We start from the raw sequence: 23845 nt of genomic DNA, 5'->3' as shown, positions 1-23845 counted from the left end.
CCTCTCGTTGCTAGTCGCATAGAGTCACTGGGCTTCTTCAGGGCGTTGGATATGGTTCTCAAATGGTTCTGAGCACTATGGGACTTAACATCTGTGGTCATCAGTCCCCTAGACTTAGAACTACTTAAACCTAACTAACCTAAGGACATGACACACATCCATGCCCGAGGCAGGATTCGAACTTGCGACCGTAGCAGTCGCGCGGTTCCGGACTGAGCGCCTTAACCGCGAGAGATATGGTTCTCTTAAACCTATTCACTGGGATGACAAAAGTCATGGGACGGAAATATGCACATGTACAGATGGTGGTAGTGTCGTGTACACAAGGAATAAAAGGGCAGTGCGGTGTCAGAGCTGACATTTGTACTCAGGTTATTCATGTGAAAGGTTTTGCAACGTGATTATGGACGCACAACGGGAATTAACAGACTTTGGATGCGGATTGGTAGTTGATTCCAGAAGCATCTGAGTTTCCCTTTGGAGAATGTGTAGGGACTTCATTATTCCGAGATCTACAGTGTCAAGAGTGTACCGAGCATACCAAATTTCGAATATTACCTCCAGCACAGACAACGCTGTGAGCGACAGCCTTCGCTTAACGACCGAGAGCAGCGGTGTTTGCGTAGAGTTGTCTCTACTACGAGACACGCGACATAGGATGATATGACCGCAGAAATCAATGTGAAACGCACGACGAACGGACCCATTGGGTCAGGGCGGCAAAGTTTGTGGCTAATACATTATTGCTCCAGACTACCGGGGCGAGTCTAGGGACGTGGCCTAGGTTGGACCCTAGATATTGGAAAACAGTACCCTGGTAAGAGGAATCCCAATTTCAATTGGTAAGAGCTGATGGTAGGACTGGAGTGTGCCGCAGATCTCACGAACCTACAGGCCCTAGTTGTCAAAAATGCACTGTGTAAGCTGGTTGTGGCCCCATAATAGTGTAGGCTGTGTTTCATGGAAACGACTGAGCCCACTGGTCCCACTGAAACGATCATTGACTGGAAATGGTTATGTTCGGCTATTTGGAGACTACTTGCAGCCATTAATTAACTTCCTGTTCCCAAACAAAGGTGTCATGTCGTCAGGCGACAACTGTTCGCAATTTTGTTTTATAGAACATTCATGATGTTCCGAGCGAGTGATTTGGCCACCCTGGCCGCCCGACATGAATCCTGTCGAACATTCACGTGACATAATCGAGAGATGCGCACAAAATCCAGCACCGGTAACACTTTGGCAATTGTGGACGTCTATGTAGGCAGCATGTCTCTATATTTCTGCATGGGACTTCCCAATGACTTGCTGATTCCTTGCGATGTCGAGCTGGTGCATCACACCAGGCAAAAGGACGTTCGACACGATACCTGAAGGTATCTCATGACTTTTGTCGTCATAGTGTAAGACATATCATTCGTACCTGTGATAACATTATCATTTGTAGAGATAACGATTTAATAATTGCCAATTCAGTATATCCAAGAGTTAAATATTTTGTTATTGAGTGTTGAAAGAATCTGAATATGATTGTTGTCTATCACTTGACCCCTGGAAGCACAGTTAGTAAATTATATGTAGAATGAAAAAGGGAACAGCAGTTTTGCATGAATGTCATCGGATGGCGGCCACCTGGTCAGCAATATGATGAAACGGTGAACAGTAGTGTCACGTCAACACGCACACGCTGCTGTCGGATTCCAACAAATACTGGTATTTCTTCCTCCAGCTTATATGAAACAAAACATAAGCTTCTAATAACCAATATACGTTGAAATGCCTTTCCTATACGGTGTACCTTTCATATCGAATGTAGATTTCATTCACACGCAGCGGTGTTTGCTGCTCTGGAAAGTAGCTAATAGTAGTTGTGGGTCGTAACAAATTAATTAGAAATGCTGCTGTCACATAACTAGTATGCATGGTATCTATTCTAGAAAGACAAAACTGCTGTTCCCTTTTTCATTCTACATATAATTTACTAACTGTGCTTCCAGGGGTCAAGTGATAGACAACAATCATATTCAGATTCTTTCAACACTCAATAACAAAATATTTAACTCTTGGATATATTGAATTGGCAATTATTAAATCGTTATCTCTACAAATGATAATGTTATCACAGGTACTAATGATCAAAAATATTGATATATTAAATTTACTTATATTGTAGCTGGTCAATGCACTAAGTTGATGGAGATTAAATTTACCTTTTTAAACCAATGAAATAACTCTAATGTACTCACTGTGACGGTAGATTAGTATCCTGGCTTTTGATATTCAATGGTCAACCCGTACGCAAGTTGGAGTGAGCAAAATCTCTACTCAACATTACTGTGGCCTAATGCTTGACGATACTTTACCCCTCAGGGTATGCAATGGCATTGTCTTTGTGTTTGATCTGAAACGCTAATTCCGTACTTTGGCCTTGACTGAATTCACTCAATCTCAACTTTCCTGCATTCGGTAGAATATTATTGTTTCCCTTGTCGAAATAATGGCTATTGTACACTTGCTAAGAACTTGCTAGAACATTAATGTTTCCCTTGTCGAAATAATGGCTATTGTACACTTACTAAGGGTTGGAGCTACGTGCGCAATTTCATTGCCTGCAAAAATTCCCACAGGAATAATTAACTACCTGTTTGCTATCTGTCGCCACGATACGTGAAGCATATCGTCCACACTTCGCAGATGCAATGCTCTTAATGCCCTCGCTGTTTTCCACACCCTTGTGCGGTCTGCCATTAGACGAGAGAGATCTAGCAATTTTTAGGTCTCAGAATGATTTCATATAGTGGAGATCTTCCAAACACGTCGCATTTGCGACACTCAGTATAGCTTCACCCAACCGCCATCTCATTAGAGGTGAAATTTTATTTTTCTCGCCGGGTCGCTGCTAGCCTTGTTAAAGCCATGCAGCCACTTACCCTCGTTCCCGGCCGTATTTACATTAAAAGGGATGATGTAGTGTTCTGGCCTTATCCCTTTCTGCGCTGAAGCTTGCCATTCTTTTGTTAAGTGGGGCTTTCCTATGACATTAACCACCTGCTCGGTTCGTCGCCAAAATGCATTTCACTTTAACTTATTTATGCTTGCCCCTTCCCTTATATTGGTAGATACTGTTTTGTTAGTTTTCTGTACATGAAATTACTGCAATTGTTTTTTTTATAATATAGTTTTCTGAGGATCTCATACTGTATTGTACTGTCGTTATGGACTGAGCTCATGCAAGATCCGTAAAATCCAGGCGTCTTGTAGGAGTCATTGTGGGACCTCTGGCGCGATAACAGAAACTTATGTATCCTAATGTGTTACGTCTTAATCTAGTGTACCGTGGTGCCATTTTTCAACAGAGCTATGCTCCATGCTCTCGTCTTGAAACTGGCATGATCCTGAGTTACTTCTTTGACCATACATCCGTCGCCAATAGAAAACGTTTGGGACCATCGCGGACGTCAACTCTGTCCCAGTACTAATGTCAGAATATCAGGGACTAAACCATTTCTGGGGGTCTGTTTGCCTCAGGAGAGCATACAACGGCCTTACGACACCCTACGTACCCAAATGAATGCATGCATCTGGGCCAGATAGAGTGAAATGGCATACTGATAAGTGGGCTCATAATGTCACATTCTTTGAAAATTTCACTCGATTTTATAATCACAGAAATAGCATCACATACCTCCTCAACCCGTGATTTCATTTCGTTTCCTCCCCTCCCACCTTCTGGTATCGTCATTATTTTGCTAGGCTATCCACAGGCTGTTAAGGGTATAAGTACAGATATTGTGATCAGTGGTAGCCACCAAGTACCCTCTCGAATGTGTAAATTTTGTCTCAGCGTCTAACAGTCTTCCCATAAACAAGTCACATAGGTTACTACCTGATGTTTTCTGCACATTCATTAAATATTAGGACACGAAGCAGTTACCTTCAAGTCCACTGGCTCCATTCAAGATTGCAGGAGCAGCCTCGTCTATAGAGATGTGTACATAGATTCCTTTGAGATGATCAAGCTTTTTACTGTACATACATAGCGTGATAGCGTGATTTCACCAAAAATTCAACGATGCTGCCTTATGGTGCAACATCGCACTTTTAGAAACAGAGGCATCATTTACATCACAATAATTATAAATAAATCTACTTGGTCGGATGTTAATTATTTCCTTTTGTGTGACTACTTAGGTGTCTGACCAATAGGCCTTGACCAAGAATGCTGCCAGAGTCAATACGAAGATAGTATTCTCATTGTGTTATGAGTACATATGTAGAAAGTGTGATCGTTGGTACTTTGATATGTGCCCACCTCATTGTGTCAGCTGTTTGTTCTCTGTGCCCAAAGGTCTTCCCACAAACACATCACATAATTTACTACCTTATGTGTTCTGCACGATCGTAGCTGCACCACTGCATGGACCACATCTGTCACTATAGACTATCAGCTTTGCTTCCACGTGTCCATACTTCTAGAGCTGACCTGCTGCCCAGGGGAAAATAAGCATTAATGGCTTGCTCCTGCCACATACACTTGGAGGTACTAAGCAACCTAAAAACATGTTACTCCTAATAGCTGTAATTATTAGTCTTTAAATAATATCGCACTTTTCCCCACGTTATCCAGTACGGTGAGTATATTCATGATTTGACAAATATGGTGAAACTTGACCAATCTGTCGACTTTGACGGACCACACACTAACACTAAATACGAACGGGAGTGTTTGGTCTGTTCAGATCGACAAAGACTGCCGGGGAAGAATGGACAGAACCACGTCCCGGCGTATTTATTGATATAGGCAGTACAAATGACCCGATACCTCCCAGAACATAATTTAGTCAACAATCACATGATCTTGCCTGAGCTGCAACGACATCGAGGTGATCAGTGGAACAACTTCAAGAGTTTTTTGTATAAAATGAAAACAGAAGTCGGCTGAACAGAGCCAGGTACTTCATCTGCGTCCCCACACATCGGTCGTCAGTTCGCTAACGAAGTCTTTCTTGCGAAATTTCTTGCGGGCCGGGTTGTCTGCAGGGCAACAGTTTTACGCGGCTAACCGGAAAATAAAAGCGACCTACTCCTCCCCACACCATTGTGTCGTATTACAGCGTCTACCAGCAGACTTGGTGGGGTCCAATTCAGGCGGTGTCATCCGCTAACGCACTTTTATTAAGCACTTACGTCATGCGCCGGGTCGCGCCCTCTTATACAGGGGAGATAAGTGGCCCTGTCTTTCTCTCAACCCTCTTCCTTTCTCTCTCTCTCTCTCTCTCTCTCTCTCTCTCTCTCTCTCTCTCTCTCTCCTTCCCTCTCTCTCGCCCTCTTGTTTCGCACGCACATACTGCGAGCGGAGGCGCCCATTCTTCCTTCCACGTTGTGCCTCTCGGCTGTAAAGGAGATAAAAAACGCCGTTGTTAAGGGAGAAACAAGAGCAGCCTTTTGCGGCCCAGCCGATTTCCTCTGAACGAACTCCAGTGGAAGCGACGGGACGCGAAAGGCGGCTCTGATGGTGGAGAAAAGAAAGTACCAGGCGAAGAAAAGAGCCGGCTAGGAGTGCAATATACCGCGGCCTCCGGGTGTTCGTCGATGTCGCCGTATTTCTCGTTTCATTCTTCGCGCCACATATAGGGACGATACGGGCGCTCGCGTATTTGCACACCACATAACAGCCGCCGTGCTTTTATTGATAACGTCTGTCCCGCGGCGTGGAGAGCACCAATCGTTTGTACTGCCATCAAAAATGACTGTCCGCTGAGTGCCCGAAGGGAGACGCGAGAGCGGAAAGTGCCCAGTTACCTGAAATACGACATCGGATTCCAGTCTGGCAGCTGCAAGGGCCGATCATCTGGCAAGCTTCCTTCTTTTTTTTTGTGCACTTAAAACCAAGAAGTTCAGCCTTAAGAAAAGACTTTCTCTGACAAGAGGGGTCGTCAGTCTCCTTTCTTTAATATTAATCTCTTTAAATTTATAAATATTCTATAGCGACAAGGTAGGTGCACTTCATTGGAGCTAACACTGAAAAATGTAGCAGGTGGTTATAATTAAAGTGCAGCTACAGTGTGGACTGCAATTATTGAATGTCAGTGGAACTTGGTAGATATGACAAACCGCTAATGCCGAACCGATTTATCTGGAAAAAATTAGTTGCAATTTTGGTATCCAAGTGCAAATATGGCGCTGTACAACATCTTGTAGACTTCTCAAGTCATTATTATTATTATTATTATTATTATTATTATTATTATCGTATGCATCAATTACGGTAACACACATTTAGCAAAACAAAGAAATATATATAAAAATAAACATGTGAAATTATATATGGTACACGTTTTAAAACGGCTCAGGCTACACTCGGATGTTGATGGACTCGATCCAGCGGAGGGCCTCGTGGGATGCTTGATGCAGCTTCTCAATGCCACCAGGGAAGCGTCTGATTGGCCAGTCATTCACAATGTGGCTCATTGCTTGGGTGTCACCACAGTCACACACACTGTCACTTGAAAAGCCCCACTTGTGCATGTTGTATTTGCACCTACCCTCTTCAGTCCGATATCTGTTTAACTGCACCCACACCTCCCTTGGTTGGTGGAAACCTGGAACTGGAACTGTTGGACTGTCTACAAGTTCGTGGTTTCGGGCTCTTGTAGCTTGCCACTCACGTTTCCAATCTGCGTCCTGGTCGAATCCTGTGGATAGCATTTGGACTCCCATTTCATATGCTGCTGTTCTAGATTTGAGGCGTTTCCTGGGCAGCGATAGCAAATCGTCATCGAGTGGTTTTCAGAAACTTGCTGACAGAGGTTTTAAAGGGCAGCCTTACGACGGAGGTCTGGTGGACAGATGTTTGAAAGCACTGGTAGCCAGCAAGTAGGTGTAGACCGGACTGTACCACTAATTACTCTCATAACCGAGTTCAGTTGGACGTCCACTTTCACTACATGGGCGCTTCGGAGCCAAACTGGTGCACAGTATTCTGCTGCAGAGTGTACCAGTGCAAGGGATGCTTCCCGGAGATCAGATGTGGTTGCTCCCCATGCACTGCCTGTCAATCTGTCTCACAACGTTCACTCGTGTTCGTATCTTCTTGGCCAAGTTGGAAAAGTGTTTTTGCTTCTCAGGTGTTCATACTCAATAAACGGTATAAGGTGTAATTAGTAAAAAAAATAACATAACGCGCCTTTCTCAATTTCTCGACTTTTTATGCCCACGTGGCACTTCTAATCTCTTACATGTGGAAACATTTCTATAAGTTTTTCTTTTATTCACAGCGCCAGATTTTCGCCTGCTGAAAAATTATGTTCCAGCGTACATCGGTTATGCAGTAACGACTTACAATACCTACAAAGTTTCGCAGCTATACGATATTTACAGCCCACACTGGACCTTGGCGAGTAATGTATTTAGGAGGTGGTACTGTAGACAATTTAGAATAAGACGTTTTGTTTAACAAGTGTCTGGCTCCCATTGCTTACAGGTATATTTATTTTAGAATGCAACAAAAAAACTTACATGAGGCGTTACGGAGACGCAAATTATTATATTCAGATTTTGATTTTCATGAATTCCATCTACGACTTTTCTTGAAAACATCAAAATGTTCAAGTGTGTATAAATTCCTAAGGGACCAAACTGCTGACGCCATCGGTCGCTAGACTTACACACTACTTAAAAAAGCTCAAACTAACTTATGCTAAAAGCAACACACACACACACTCACACACCCATGCCCGAGGGAGGACTCAAACCTCCGGCGGGAGGGGCAGCGCAGCACGTGACATGGCGCCTCAAACAAACACTGAAAACATCAAACGTAGCTCTTGTGTGGTAGTACTGACATTCTTTTACGACAGAAACACTAGTCATAATTCAGTCAATTAGTCTTTTGAGCTTATTTTTGTAGATGTCAGCTTTCAAGCACCTCCACAAAGAAATTGAAGTTTGGAGCAGATGTTGTAGACGGCCAAGAAACGTAACCACTTCTGCCGTTCGATCTTCAGCAGATGTTGGGTTAATATTATGTTTCACCTGACGACTGGAATGTGTTGCTGCCCCGTCATGCTGGAACAATACACAGATTCCTATAGCCCAACGAATCTACACTCCTGGAAATGGAAAAAAGAACACATTGACACCGGTGTGTCAGACCCACCATACTTGCTCCGGACACTGCGATAGGGCTGTACTAGCAATGATCACATGCACGGCACAGCGGACACACCAGGAACCGCAGTGTTGGCCGTCGAATGGCGCTAGCTGCGCAGCATTTGTGCACCGCCGCCGTAAGTGGCAGCCAGTTTGCCGAGACATATGGAGCTCCATCGCAGTCTTTAACACTGGTAGCATGCCGCGACAGCGTGGACGTGAACCTTATGTGCAGTTGACAGACTTTGAGCGAGGGCGTATAGTTGGCATGCGGGAGGCCGGGTGGACGTTCCGCCGAATTGCTCAACACGTGGGGCGTGAGGTCTCCACAGTACATCGATGTTGTCGCCAGTGGTCGGCGGAAGGTGCACGTGCCCGTCGACCTGGGACCGGACCGCAGCGACGCACGGATGCACGAAAAGACCGTAGGATCCTACGCGGTGCCGTAGGGGACCGCACCGCCACTTCCCAGCAAATTAGGGACACTGTTGCTCCTGGGGTATCGGCGAGGACCATTCGCAACCGTCTCCATGAAGCTGGGCTACGGTCACGCACACCGTTAGCCGTCTTCCGCTCACGTCCCAACATTGTGCAGCCCGCCTCCAGTGGTGTCGCGACAGGCGTGAATGGAGGGACGAATGGAGACGTGTCGTCTTCAGCGATGAGAGTCGCTTCTGCCTTGGTGCCAATGATGGTCGTATGCGTGTTTGGCGCCGTGCAGGTGAGCGCCACAATCAGGACTGCATACGACCGAGGCACACAGGGCCAACACCCGGCATCATGGTGTGGGGAGCGATCTCCTACACTGGCCGTACACCTCTGGTGATCGTCGAGGGGACACTGAATAGTGCACGGTACATCCGAACCGTCATCGAACCCATCGTTCTACCATTCCTAGACCGGCAAGGGAACTTGCTGTTCCAACAGGACAATGCACGTCCGCATGTATCCCGTGCCACCCAACGTGCTCTAGAAGGTGTAAGACAACTATCCTGGCCAGCAGGATCTCCGGATCTGTCCCCCATTGAACATGTTTGGGACTAGATGAAGCGTCGTCTCAAGCGGTCTGCACGTCCAGCACGAACGCTGGTCCAACTGAGGCGCCAGGTGGAAATGGCATGCAAGCCGTTCCACAGGACTACATCCAGCATCTCTACGATCGTCTCCATGGGAGAATAGCAGCCTGCATTGCTGCGAAAGGTGGATATACACTGTACTAGTGCCGACATTGTGCATGCTCTGTTGCCTGTGTCTATGTGCCTGTGGTTCTGTCAGTGTGATCATGTGATGTATCTGACCCCAGGAATGTGTCAATGAAGTTTCCCCTTCCTGAGACAATGAATTCACGGTGTTCTTATTTCAATTTCCAGGAGTGTATTATAATGATGAAGAGAACTTGTTTTCAAAAAATTATAGGTAATGAGCCCTGTAAGACGATGTGGTAAACATAACAGACATAAACAAAAAATGGCTCTGAGCACTATTATCTTCTGAGGTCATCAGTCCCCTAGCACGTAGAACTACTTAAACGTAACTGACCTAAGGACATCACACACATCCATGCTCCAGGCAGGATTCGAACCTGCGACTGTAACGGTCGCTCGGTTCCAGACTGTGTTGCCTAGAACCGCTCGGCCACTCCGGCCGGTTAGACCTAATCAACTGAATGTCTATCATACTACACGACACATTGGCCGGCCGCTGTGGCCGAGTGGTTCTAGGGGCTTCAGTCCGGAACCACGCTGCGGCCACGGTCGCAGGTTCGAATCCTGCATCGGGGATGGGTGTGTGTGATTGATGTCCTTAGGTTGGTTAGCTTTAAGTAGTTCTAAGTCTAGGGGACTGATGACCTGAGATGTTAAGTCCCATAGTGCTCAGAGCCATTTGAGCCACACATTGAATACGTGCCTCCATGAAACCATGGTGGTTTTCGTTGTACCACCGATCTGAATTACTAGTACTTAGACAGTCACGAGTGAATCAGTATTAATGGGATTACTCGGTGATTTACAATTAGCAAACGACAAAATTCCAATCGTTCACAGTCATGTGCTTCTCTGTTATGTTGAATTCAGTGTAAACGATCAGGACAGAGGCGTCTGAGCCGTGCGTGGCTCGTTTTCGTGCTATCTTTTATTTAGCCGTACTGTCACCTCGTTACGTTGGTTTCAGCTACATGTGTCACTGAGTTGCTGCTTTGCCTGCCCATCAGCGGCAGCAGCGCTACCGGGATAAGCCCTGCCGTATTATCTTTGCGGCACTGCTATTACTTTCCTGTCGTTGTGTGTCGTGAAGTCAGTTGGGAACGGACCAGCACTGCAGTCGGGACGCAGCAGCAGTGAAGCTGGGGACGGAGCGCCGGTGAGGCGCCGATAGCTAATACTCGCCCGACCGCTGGCGACACACGTGAACTGTAGACGGAAGGGGATTTGAACGGGGACGACTGTTGTTTGATCGTTCGGTCGGTCGTCTCATCGCGATGTGTAACTGGTTCTCTGACCGCTTCTGGGCCCCTTCAATTACTATCTTGTGGGACTTGGGTCGGTCCTTTCCTGGTGCAGGGATGTCGGTTAGCTAGTGGGCTTGCTTCCTCTGCATGCACTTGAAAAGCTTACATTGTATGATCATTCCTCTGCATAGTTTGGTCTGAGCTGGTATTTCCGCCGTCGTGTGTCTGGAAGTGAGTGGGAGACGCAGCAGCAGTGCAGTCGCTACGGAGCAGCAGTCGCGGACAGAGCAGCGGGCAGTCGGTCGGCTGGCGTGCGAAGAAACCTCGGCGCGTGATTTGGCCGAGCCCGCTAGCCGCGTCCTCGCGCGAACGGAGTGTGTGCTGCTGTTCCATTGCTACGAGGTCCGTGGCTCACCGATCCTGGATACGAAAGTTAAGTTTTACTTAATCTGCCACCAAGTGAGCAATGGTCGCATTGTGTCGCTTGGATTTCGTCGTCGGCTGTTGGAACATGTTATCTTGTCGGTGGGTCCGTTGAATATCGGGCGGTTGGGTTGTCGTCGGATCGTGAATGGTTGGCCCGACTGCCTGTCTCATCTCAGTTAGCGTTAGTGTATGAATTACAAGCCGACTCTCAAACATCTGAGCGTTCTTGGATGTACTGCTTTATTTTTTTATTTAATTTGTTGTTGTTTCTACTTGTATGGCTTCTAGCCGACTTTTTTTAAAAAAATCAGAGTTGTTTAGCTGCTAAGGTCTTCAGCCTAGATTAAGGTACGGACCAGCAGACAGTTGGTCGGCTTGCGTGCAGCAGCGAAGAAACCTCGGCGCGTGATTTGGCCGTAAGCCCTTTGGCATTTCAAAAATTTTAATTTTCTTGAGTGTTTGTAAGCCTTGGGCCTTCCTCCGTTTCTGAGATTGACTTCTTGTGCTTTTAAGGCCTTCTGCCTAACTTAAAGAACTGTTTCACGTAAGGCCTTTGGTTTAAAAAAATTAATGCTATGGAGTTTTAATTGTTAGGTTCAAAAATGCTTCAGACGGCTCTGAGCACTATGGGACTTATCTTCTGAGGTCATCAGTCTCCTAGAACGTAAAACTACTTAAATCTAACTAACCTAAGGACATCACACACATCCATGACCGAGGCAGGATTCGAACCTGCGACCGTCGCGGTCGCGCGGCTCCAGACTGTAGCGCCTAGAACCGCTTGGCCACCCCGACCGGCTAAATGTTAGGCCTTCAGCCGATTTGGTTTTCACTTGTTTACTTCAGCCTAACTAAAGAACTGTTTTAAGATAAGGCTTGCATGTTAAAATTCTGCTTATGCTTGCGTTTTAAGTTACTGGCCTTCAGCCGTTATTAAATGAAAGTGGCTTAGAGCCGGTAATTAAGTTCCAAGGATTAAGGCTGTGTATTTTTCTTTAATTTTTTTGGGATCTTGTAATGTTTCATCAAATAATAAAGTTGTACGTCCGAGTGTAACTGACACCCCTTATTTTAGCCCCTTTCCTCAATTTATACTATGTGTCCTGTCCTGCGGGGTTAACGGGGCGTCTCAGCGTTCATATGTACCTGTAGTGTTCACAGTATTTTTGTATGTCGTATACTGATACGTGTATAAATTCTGTATGTGCTTGTTGGACTACGTTCTGCCATAATAATTGTGCTAATTATAAATATTTCAGACTGTCATGACAGTGGCATATCTTTGGAGTGGAAGGGCTAGAATCATATGTCTTAATTTCATAGTGGAATATAAATTTATTAACAATGTAAAGAGTATTAACATACGGCCATGTGTCTACTTGAATTCATTTCCATATAAGAGACTCATATAGATCAGCACCCATACATTGACATAAGTGTTCACAATACCTTTGTAGAGCTGTTCTCATCAGATTCTACAGAAAACTAATGCCGACAACCATAGTTCAGGTATATATACCAATGTCGCAAACAGAAGATGAACAGATACAGCATAGGAGGATACTGAACTGGTAATTTAGTATTTAAAGGAAGATGACATTTAATAATTATAAGAGACTGGAATACCATTGGGGAAGAAGTAGAACAAATATTATGGGAGAAGTTGAGCTTGCTAGTGGGAATGATAGAAGAGAAAGAGTAACTGAGCTGTGCAGTAAATTACAGATGGTAATAGCGAACACTCTCTTGAAGAACCATTGCTTCCCTGGCCTGCACGTTCGCCAGACATGTCACCCATCAAATATGTATGGGATATGCATGTTCGGAAGCAGGGGCGTCACGGTAATCCAGTAACTGGTGTCACGGATGTGGGGGCTCGGATACAAACTGCGTGCAGGGAAATCCCTCAGGAACGTATTCGGAACCTTAGTCATTAAGTGCCATGTCGTATTGTAACTCTAACTGCAGCTCGTGGTGCCCGCACGACATACTCAATAGTAGGGCTTTAAGAACATGTGCAGATTTGAAAAGGTTATCATTTGTTACTTGTCATGCACCTAACCTCTGCTGTTAAATTAATAGAATTCATGCGTTTCCTTCTTGGTGTTGCAATTTACACAAATGGTAGTATGTTAGTAGCTCTGGGGCATGGAGCTGGAAAGTCACAGGGCAGCCATCGGGCCAGCTAGGCAACAGTATCTTGGACTGCCACATATAGCGATAAGGGGTATCAACTACGAACGTCGAGTGATGCAAGACCATTGCAGAGTACGACTGATAAGCGTTACCTAAAGCCAAAATTGTAAGATAATACAGAAAATAAAGCAAACACTGACATATGGGTGGAATCACTTAAGAACTTTCTAGGAAGTGCGGTTTCTGATTTTAAGAAACGTTTCCTTTATTCCTTGCTATTGTACAGATTCGATTATAAAAACCGTTTTTGAACATACTGCTTACAATCAACGGTTTACTTCACAGTATAGCAACGTTAAAAAATCACTTTGACCTAAGAAAGAAACATTTCTTTAAGAACATGTACAGATTTGAAAAGGCTATCATTTGTTACTTGTCATGCACCCAACCTGTGCTCTGTCTCTCTCTCTCTCTCTCTCTCTCTCTCTCTCTCTCTCTCTCTCTCTCTGTGTGTGTGTGTGTGTGTGTGTGTGTGTGTGTGTGTGTGTGTATGTGACTGTTGATGAATTTTCAGTGTTTTGAAGTGACTATTTCATAATACACAGATAATTATTGGCTGTGATTATGATATTTCAAAATGGTTTCAGTGCCTGTGCAGTAGCGTAGAATATAATAAAAGTACATACTGAGCTCGATGCGGAACAATGTTTCCCATTCTCTGTGTATCTGCTGCATCGCCTTGTCTTGTGTAGTGCAACTAGAATGCTTATAGCGAAATGTGCGATTTAATTGGGCAATGAACAAGTTAAACAAAAAGTTATAAGGTTTTTTCGACGTACGTTGATAAGGTTCTGCGAACAGAACACAGCCGATACGTCGCGCGAATCACTGCAGACCTGCAAAAAGTGCGCTTCTGGTCTTTATAGCCTAGGACACAGCAGCAGAGGTGAGGGGACCACGTCGTGACAGAACTGGAGAGCTGAGAAATATGAAACGGGAGGAGGAGGAAAGATCTGGCTTTGCGCTCCATTTAGCGTTGCGTCAAGACTGTAAGCTCTCCGGCGGTTCGCCTGTTGAGGCCCTATGTATCCAGTAGAAAAAATGGGTCACTCTCTCTCTCTCTCTCTCTCTCTCTCTCTCTCTCTCTCTCTCTCTGTGTGTGTGTGTGTGTGTGTGTGTGTGTGTGTGTGTGTGTGTGTGTGTGTCGGCACGCGAGCTCCTGAAACCAGCACCGTGTAATATACGCTGGATTTCAACTCTAATGTACACAGATGTCTTTCGACGTGTTTTGCTTCTACTGTGCTGGTACTTTTTCTTTTCGTGTGAGCTTGTGATCGCAGCCCCACTACGGGTTACCTCGTCGTCTGGGTGCCGCTTTGCATCGTAAATATTCCCATTTCAGTATTTTTCGCTGTCAGTGTATATGCCGGTCGATGTTTGAGACAACATCAAATATTTTTGCAGAAAGTTGTACTTAGTAATTCAACCAATATAGTTCGTTTACTTAATTTGGGCTGGGGAGAAAGCACGTACGGGGTTCCTCAAGACTCAATCTTAGGTCAACTGTTGTTCCTCAGTTGTGTTAACGATCTTCCATCTAATATACAACAAGCAGAAGTATTTCTTTTTGCAGATGACACTAGTACTGTAATCAATTCAGCATACAAACAGAGACAGAAGGTATGGTAAATGAAGTTCTCAGAAGTATCATTGGTTATCTGTGAATGGTCTCACTCCCAATACTAAAAAGACCCAAAAAATTAATTCTTGACATCTGAGAGTACTACACCAACAGTATGTGTACCATGTGGTTAAGAAATAATAAATGAGGTTGAAAGTTAAAAAATTTTAAGTGCGCATATTGATGAGAAAATAAATTGGAAAAAGCACACTTTGGAACTTCTAAAACAGCTTAATTCAGTCACATATCCATTTACAATCATTGCAAATCTTCCGGAGAGGAAAATAAATACAAAGTCATTTGATGTATTTGGCATATTTTCATTCAATTATCTCATATGGAATAATATCCTGAGTAACTCATCTTTAAGAACGAAAGTCTTCAGTACGCAAAAATTTGCTCAAAGAATGATATGTGGTGCTCACCCAGTGTCATGTTGTAGACATCTGTTTAAATGATTTGGCATTCGGCGTACTGTTTGTTAGTATTTTTATTCCCTTATAAAGTTTGCTGTAAATAATCGCCCAATTCAAAAGCAACATATTCAAATACCAGAAGAAAAAATGACATTCATTAACGCAAATTAACGTCGTCTTTAGCACCAAAAGGGGTGCACAATGTTACAACAAAAGTTATTGATCATTTACCAGGTTATATAAAATGTCTGACAGTCAGCAAAGTAAAATTTGACTAACTGAGAAAGTTTTTCGTTGACAACTTCAGTTCCATAGAAGAATTTCTATTATTTTTCGGAAAAATGTCTTAGAAATCTTCAGAATATAGCCGTGTGTAATGAATTTGTGATGTAAGTGTGAAATGACTCGTTCCAAATCATTGCCATCTATCGTGCAAAATGATCCATAGAACATGTAACTAACTTACACAGTTATTGTTCTTAACTTCACCTCTACCATTAACCCAGTCACACCAAATAACGAACTATAGTCGCATGAAATTTTATGGCTTTTAAATTGTTTGATGAGCTCAGTTGTTATTTACTCTGAAACCGACAATTAAGATCGTGGCACAAGCTTCATTGAACCAATTTCAAGCTACTTCGCTAACGTCCCATTCTCGAACAGCGCATGGGAAGAACGAACTCTTAAATCGTTCTATTCGAAACCTAATTTCTCTTATTTTATTATGATGATCATTCCTCTCTATGTAGATGAGGGTAAAAAAAAAAAATTCACAAACTGAAGAGAAAGTAGGTGATTGAAATTTCATGAGAGAGGAGTCTGCCGCAAAGAGAAACGCCTTTGTTTTAATGATTGCCACCACAGTTCACGTAGCACATCCGAAAACTCATGGTTCGGTGTACGAATGCAAACGTTCACTTCCTAACTAACACACTCCTGGAAATTGAAATAAGAACACCGTGCATTCATTGTCCCTGGAAGGGGAAACTTTATTGACACATTCCTGCGGTCAGATACATCACATTATCACACTGACAGAACCACAGGCACATAGACACAGGCAACAGAGCATGCACAATGTCGGCACTAGTACAGTGTATATCCACCTTTCGCAGCAATGCAGGCTGCTATTCTCCCATGGAGACGATCGTAGAGATGCTGGATGTAGTCCTGTGGAACGGCTTGCCATGCCATTTCCACCTGGCGCCTCAGTTGGACCAGCGTTCGTGCTGGACGTGCAGACCGCGTGAGACGACGCTTCATCCAGTCCCAAACATGCTCAATGGGGGACAGATCCGGAGATGTTGCTGGCCAGGGTAGTTGACTTACACCTTCTAGAGCACGTTGGGTGGCACGGGATACATGCGGACGTGCATTGTCCTGTTGGAACATCAAGTTCCCTTGCCGGTCTAGGAATGGTAGAACGATTTGTTCGATGACGGTTTGGATGTACCGTGTACTATTCAGTGTCCCCTCGACGATCACCAGAGGTGTACGGCCAGTGTAGGAGATCGCTCCCCACACCATGATGCCGGGTGTTGGCCCTGTGTGCCTCGGTCGTATGCAGTCCTGATTGTGGCGCTCACCTGCACGGCACCAAACACGCATACGACCATCATTGGCACCAAGGCAGAAGCGACTCTCATCGCTGAAGACGACACGTCTCCATTCGTCCCTCCATTCACGCCTGTCGCGACACCACTGGAGGCGGGCTGCACGATGTTGGGGCGTGAGCGGAAGACGGCCTAACGGTGTGCGGGACCGTAGCCCAGGTTCATGGAGACGGTTGCGAATGGTCCTCGCCGATACCCCAGGAGCAACAGTGTCCCTAATTTGCTGGGAAGTGACGGTGCGGTCCCCTACGGCACTGCGTAGGATCCTATGGTCTTGGCGTGCATCCGTGCGTATCTGCGGTCCGGTCCCAGGTCGACGGGCACGTGCACCTTCCGCCGACCACTGGCGACAACATCGATGTACTGTGGAGACCTCACGCCCCACACGTTGAGCAATTCGGCGGTACGTCCACCCGGCCTCCCGCATGCCCACTATACGCCCTCGCTTAAAGTCCGTCAACTGCACATACGGTTCACGTCCACGCTGTCGCGGCATGCTACCAGTGTTAAAGACCGCGATGGAGCTCCGTATGCCACGGCAAACTGGCTGACACTGACGGCGGCGGTGCACAAATGCTGCGCAGCTAGCGCCATTCGACGGCCAACATCGCGGTTCTTGGTGTGTCCGCTGTGCCGTGCGTGTGATCATTGCTTGTACAGCCCTCTCGCAGTGTCCGGAGCAAGTATGGTGGGTCTGACACACCAGTGTCAATGTGTTCTTTTTTCCATTTCCAGGAGTGTAGATGACCCTTAAATGTGTTCTAAAACGAACACATGCCGTGAGTGTCACGTGGTGACGTGAAACGAAGTGGAACAGCAAATGGATAGCGTAGACCTTCAAGAGCAGATAATCTGTTTCAATGCAGTCATACGACTCACGGTGAAGCGGTTTAGAACGATATTATTTTCTTTTTTATACATGTATTTTTAAATGGTTCAAAAGGCTTTGAGCCCTGTGGGACTTAACATCTGACATCAGTATCCTAGAACTTAGAACTACTTACACCTAACTAACCTAAGGACATTACACACATCCACGCCCGAGGCAGGATTCGAACCTGCGACCGTTGCGATCGCGCGCTTGCTGACTGAAGCGCCTAGAACTGCTCGGCCACTCCGGCCAGCGTATTTTTAAACCCCTTCTTTTGTAACACGAGATGAGAGCAAATAAAAAAGCGTCCTACCCGACTTCAGAACCAACGTCGCAGAGTAACTGCCAAGGAGTACACAGGTACCTGAGTACACTTTACGCGCGACTACCAGTGAGTATAATCACTATGAGACATCAGGTACAAACTTGGACTTATTTCCTGATGTACGTACCCTCAACTAAGAAGAAAAAAAGGTCTGAAAGAGGTGTGTGTTGTGCTCCTCAAGAGTGAAAAATAAAGGAAAAATGTGAATGGCTGTGTAAATACTGAGGCTTTGCTGTGTATTTTCGAAAACTGTTTTTCAGTCTACCATACGCATGGTCACTACTGCACCAACTTCATCCGTCGTTATCATGACAGCATCGTAATTTTTCTCAATCTTACAAGACCATTGGAAAAAAGAAAGCTAGAAGAGATTCCAACGAGTCGCCTATGAAACAGTTCTTCTGTTGGGCACAAATTGAGGCCGGGCATTTCCATTTATAACGTGCACCAGTCGATGAAAATCGGATCTGCCTCTTCCTCGTGTCATCCAATAACATTAATCGTAACAACACTAAAACTTCATAAATACATTTCTCCCCTAAATTATTAATTAAATTTTGTGGAGCTCTGTCAATTTACATAGAGTAGGTACTTTGCGATAGGTGTTGCGGGAAATACAGTCAACACGTTCAGTGGAATTAATTTTTTATCAATGGCGAGAGTATACTGTTTTGCTGATGACTGGCAAACAGCTGTTGTTAATTAAAATCCCAGATCTGTTGCACTAGCGCCAGTTTCCACACAAAATACATCGTTGTTAAAACATACGCTCTGTATTCGGCAAAAAATATTTGAGTGAAGTGGCTAACGTCTGTGGCTCAGCTTTTTTGCTTTCAGCGTAACTTCTTTCTTTGTTAAATAGATTTTTCAGTCACATAATCAACCGACCCATAACATATGAACTCGATATTTCTGTGCGATTTAGAAGAATGATTGTAGCTGCACTCAGTCTAAGTGTACAATCCACTAGAAAGGGCGATGTGAGATTATGTGAATACAAACTGCCTTTACCAGAAGTGCAAAAGCATAGAAGTGCTGGAAATTAAATTGAAGGAAGTTTATTAAAAACACCAATTTCCAGTTAACGAAGTGATAGGAGACTGTAAAATGGGGCAATGAAAAATGTGAATGACTTTCTTCACGCTCAAAAGCATAGTCTTAAGGAGAGGGGAATCAAAGAAAAATACCAGCTTATTACACATAGCACAAATTCTAGAGAGTAAGCAACAGCTACAAGTAGTCCCAAGCAAGATGGCGTACTGGTAAGACATTTGAATCGCAATCGGAAGGTTGGTGGTTCGGTAACCACGAGGTTCCTTTGAAAAAGAGAGTGTGATTTAATTCCCTATCCTATCCTCATCCTATAACATGGATAACCAATAAATACGTTGTTGTCGACGATATGTTTTTGGTCCTGTATCGAAAGTGGAGATTAAGGTTTAACATTCTGCCGGAGTTATGCCATTACAAATGCAACACTACACTGAGGCGACAAATGTCGTGGGATAACTCCTAATACCATGTTGGACCTCCGTTTGCCCAGTTTACTGCAGCACCTCGATGTGACGTCGACTCAATAAGTCGTTGAAAGTCTCCTGCGGCAATATTGAACAATGACCCTTCTACAAGGTGGTCGGAAATTCCCGTTACAAACTTCTAGGACATGTAGAGGGTAGTGAGTGCAGAACATTCTGAATAGGAACCCATGTCCGGAATCGTATCGTTTCCGTTCTACAACAGTTTCAATTCAGATCTGTACCTCGTCAACGTCTGCTTAGGACAAGAGAAACGTCTCCGAGTTCCCTGTCCTGGTATGCAACAGAGTAGACACGATGACGCGTACTACGTAAAAAGTTCCCCAGATGTCACTTGTTGTCCGCTTTGCTGTGAGACCGAGTCAATAGATGTGCATCACCGATAGAGGAAACATGGTGCGGTACACGTTTGTCGAATACACAGACTTGCTCCCTATGAATGGCGAAGCTGGAGGTAACGGAAGAGCTGCTAGTCGCTGTATCACGAACGTTTTCCACACTGTCACACTCCATCGCACAAACTGTTTGCCAAAGTTACGATAAACGGGTAACTTCACCGTGAGGAGGCAGGACTGTGGTGCTCCACGGCGACGCCGCACTCACGAATTTGAAGGTATACTGCGTCGCATTGAAGATAGCCAGTCAACGACTTCGTGAACAATTGCACGTACAATGGCTGTTAGTCACAGTATCGTCTTGGACGTCCTGTATGAGGAACAATATCATCCGTACCACTTACAAAGGCTACAGGCTGTGGATCCAGCAGACTTTCCACAATGCATCGCCTTCTGCGCATGGTTCCTGCACTGTTTCATCCACGCGCCCCTGATCCCGCGTCGAGTTCTCTTCACAGATGAACGTAGGTTCACAAGTGTTTGTGTTCTGAATGCTCTAAATAGCCATGTCTGGGTGGACGAAAACGCATGTTGAAGGATTTCAAGACAGGTTTGGAATTAACGGGCGGGCAGGTATTCTGGACGGTCATGTGACTGGACCATACCTCCTTCCATCCAGGCTCGCGGGTCCCGCATACTTAGTCTTCCTACGACACGTACTGGACCCGTTCTTGGAAGCTGTGCCATTGAATGCCCGTCAGGAAATGCGGTTTCAGCATGATGGAGCACCACCTCACTTTCACTGGCTGTCCGGAGACATCTCAACAGACGGTATGGTGAAAGATGGATAGACTGTGTTGGTCCAACCGCGTGGCCGCCAAGATCGCCGGTTGAAATCCCTATGGACTGTTACTTGTGGGGTCGTATTAAGAGCCTAATATATGAGATTCCTGTAGAGACAGAGGAAGATCTGCTGGTACGAGTTCTGGCCGCTGCAAAAGACACTGAAGAGACATCAGGTGGGATGGAGAGAGTGTACCAGAACATGCTTCGGAGGTACAATGCGTGTAACAATGTTGGTGGTTGCTATATCGAGCCTCTGTTGTAATGCATCGGTGCGTTGCGGCTGGTGCCGTAGATGCTGGGTTCTTGTTGTTGTCGACTAATGTAACCATAAGATGTAAGTTGTAATACAATTGCGTAAGTAACAACGGAACGAGTCAGTATTCTTTTCAAATCGATTGCGTACTGCGTCACGCTTAAGTATATTCCTCACGTGGGTGTGGATGAGATAATCATCTGCATTGAAACTGTCGCAGAATGGAAACGATACGTTTCCGGACATGGGTTCCTATTCAAAATGTTATGTATTCACTACCCTTTACATGTTCTACAAGTTTGTAACTGGAGTTTTCGATCACTCTGTATGTAGGTCCATAATTGCGAAAGTATTCCTGTGCAGAATTTAGTGCATGAACTGGCCTTTCCATTATGTCCCATAAATGTTCAATGGGTTTTACGTCGGGCGATTAGGGTAGCCAAACCATTTGCTCGAATTGTCCAGAATGTTCGTCAAATGAGTCGCCATCAACTGTGGCCTGGTGACATGGCACATTGTCATCCATAGAAATTCTATAATTGTTTGGGAGCTCGACGTCCACGAATGGCTACAAATGGACTCCAAGTAGCCAATCATTCCTAGTCAATGATCAGTTCAATTCGAAAGAGCAAACGTAGCCCACATCAGTATGGAGCCACCACCAGCTTGCACGGTGCCTTGTTGTCAACTTGGATGTATGGCTTCGTGGGGCCTGCCCCACACTCGAACGTGCCGTGAGGTGTTACCACCTGAAATCTGGACTCGTCTGATCACGCCACTAGAGTCCTGCCGACATCGCCACGAGCGCAGGAGAGCCGTTGTAGCCTATGTAGTGATTTAGCAAAGCATTCGCGTCGTTCGTCTGCTGCCATAGCCAACTGACGCCAGATTTCACCGCAATGCCCTAACGGGTACGTTCATTATATGTCCCACATATTTCTGCAGTTGTTTCACGCAGTATTTCTTGTCTGTTAGCACTGAGAACTCTACGCAGACACAGCAGCTCTCGGTCGTTAAGTGAAGATCGCTGGCCGCTGTGTCGTCCATGGTCAGAGGTAATGCGTGAAATCTGGTATTCTCGGTACACTCTTGACCCTGTGGATCTTCGAATTTGATTTCCCAAGTCGATTTTCCCGTGCTCTATCTCCAAATACCAATCTGCATTGAGAATTTGTTAGTTGCCGTCGTTCAGCACTAATCACGTCGGAAACCTCTTCGCATGAATCACATGAGTACAAATAATAGCTTCGTCAATGCACTGCCCTTTTATATCTTCCTGTACGCGATACCATCGCCATCTGTATATGTGCATATCGCTATCCTATGAGTTGTCACCTTAGTGCAGTTTGGACCAGACAAGAATGAGGGAGAACATTAATCTGAAATCTAGTTTGCCCCGCAGGGTAGCGCGCGGTCTAGGGCATCCTGTCAGGGTCCGGGCGGCTCCTCTCGTCAGAGATTTGAGTCCTCACTCGGGCATGTGCGTATGTGTTGTCTGCAGTATAACTTCGTTTCAGTTGGATTAAATAGTGTGTAAGCTTAGGGACCGATGACCTCAGCAGTATGGTCCCTAGTACATACCACAAATCTACCAAAACTAGTTAATATTTCCCATATCACAAACAGAGAGAATTAGAGAGAGCATTATTTTTGAATACACAGTTTATTTCAGATAATCCTCACATACCTTATTTAACGGTAGCACTAGTTTCAACTGTCTAGTTGCGATTGCCAGCCGATGTGGCCGAGCGGTTCTAGGTGCTTCAGTCTGGAACGGCGCGACCGATACGGTCGCAGGCTCGAACCTGCCTCGGTCATGGATGTGTGTGATGTCCTTAGGTTAGTTAGGCTTAAGTAGTTCTAAGTTCTAGGGGACTGATTACCTCAGATGTTAAATCCCATATTTCTCATAGGCATCTGAACCATCTAGTTGCGATTACCAGTTACCCAAAAGCACTTCTTAGCTGATGAGCGGATGAAATCATACTATGAAATTACATTTTCACAACGTTTCTGTCAAAGGACTACTATGAGATTTCTATGGACTACTGACAATTACTAGTCAGTTGATATCAGTTGTTACCGCGATAGCCATTAAAGAATTGCGAGGCAGCTCTTTCATCTATCATGATATCGCAGTCTCACCAACTCACATGTTGCCTCACAGCCACTCATGCCTGTCCGCGAGAGTGGTACATCTTTGCATACAGGAAAGGACAGATACCTCTTGTAGCATCACCAGATCTCTGACCGGCGCTGGCCAATCAGTGCGCTGGGCGTGTATATTTCTGTTGGCCGTCTTCACGCAGTACGGATGGCGAAGTAGCATATCGTGGCAGATGTGATGATTCAGTCTCTTTCCTTGTAAATTTTATACGAGCGCAATCGACAGACAGCTTTCAGCATACTGGAGAGACTGCTCCAAGCAGTTGAGGTTGTACTCGCATAATTCGAAACCACGAGAATTTTGAAATTATGTACAACCGTGGCCTCTTCGCACTGATTCTTGCATTTTGTTCTTTCCATGGATAATGTCGAGCTTTTGTTCCCATTTTATATTGCATCAGAGCACGTGGCGACCGTTATCGGCTTCTGAGTTTACGAACTGTTACCCGGGGCCAACCAGATGTACGGGCCCTGCAATGGACTTGTGACGTCACACTAGTCGGCTTGCCCACCAGATTTGGTGAACGCTCGGCTCTGTGCAGTGCCCAGGGGAAGTCAACATTTAATTGAAAAGGTACCCACTAGAGGTCTTAATTTTCTTGTGTGCTATCGAGAACTTGCTCCCGTTGAAACACACAG

The 23845-nt window shown here is 45.2% G+C and overlaps 1 protein-coding gene across 1 annotated transcript in view; it reads left to right on the top strand.

Annotated features, from left to right (window-relative positions):
- Positions 1-23845, top strand: part of LOC126284935 (TWiK family of potassium channels protein 18-like) — a 1181210-nt gene that overhangs the window by 951490 nt on the left and 205875 nt on the right. The gene's annotated exons all lie outside the window — the stretch shown is intronic.

The sequence above is a fragment of the Schistocerca gregaria genome, chromosome 8 (assembly GCF_023897955.1).
Source record: "Schistocerca gregaria isolate iqSchGreg1 chromosome 8, iqSchGreg1.2, whole genome shotgun sequence".
Classification (NCBI taxonomy): Eukaryota; Metazoa; Arthropoda; class Insecta; order Orthoptera; family Acrididae; genus Schistocerca; species Schistocerca gregaria.
This window is presented reverse-complemented; position numbering and strand designations above follow the sequence as displayed.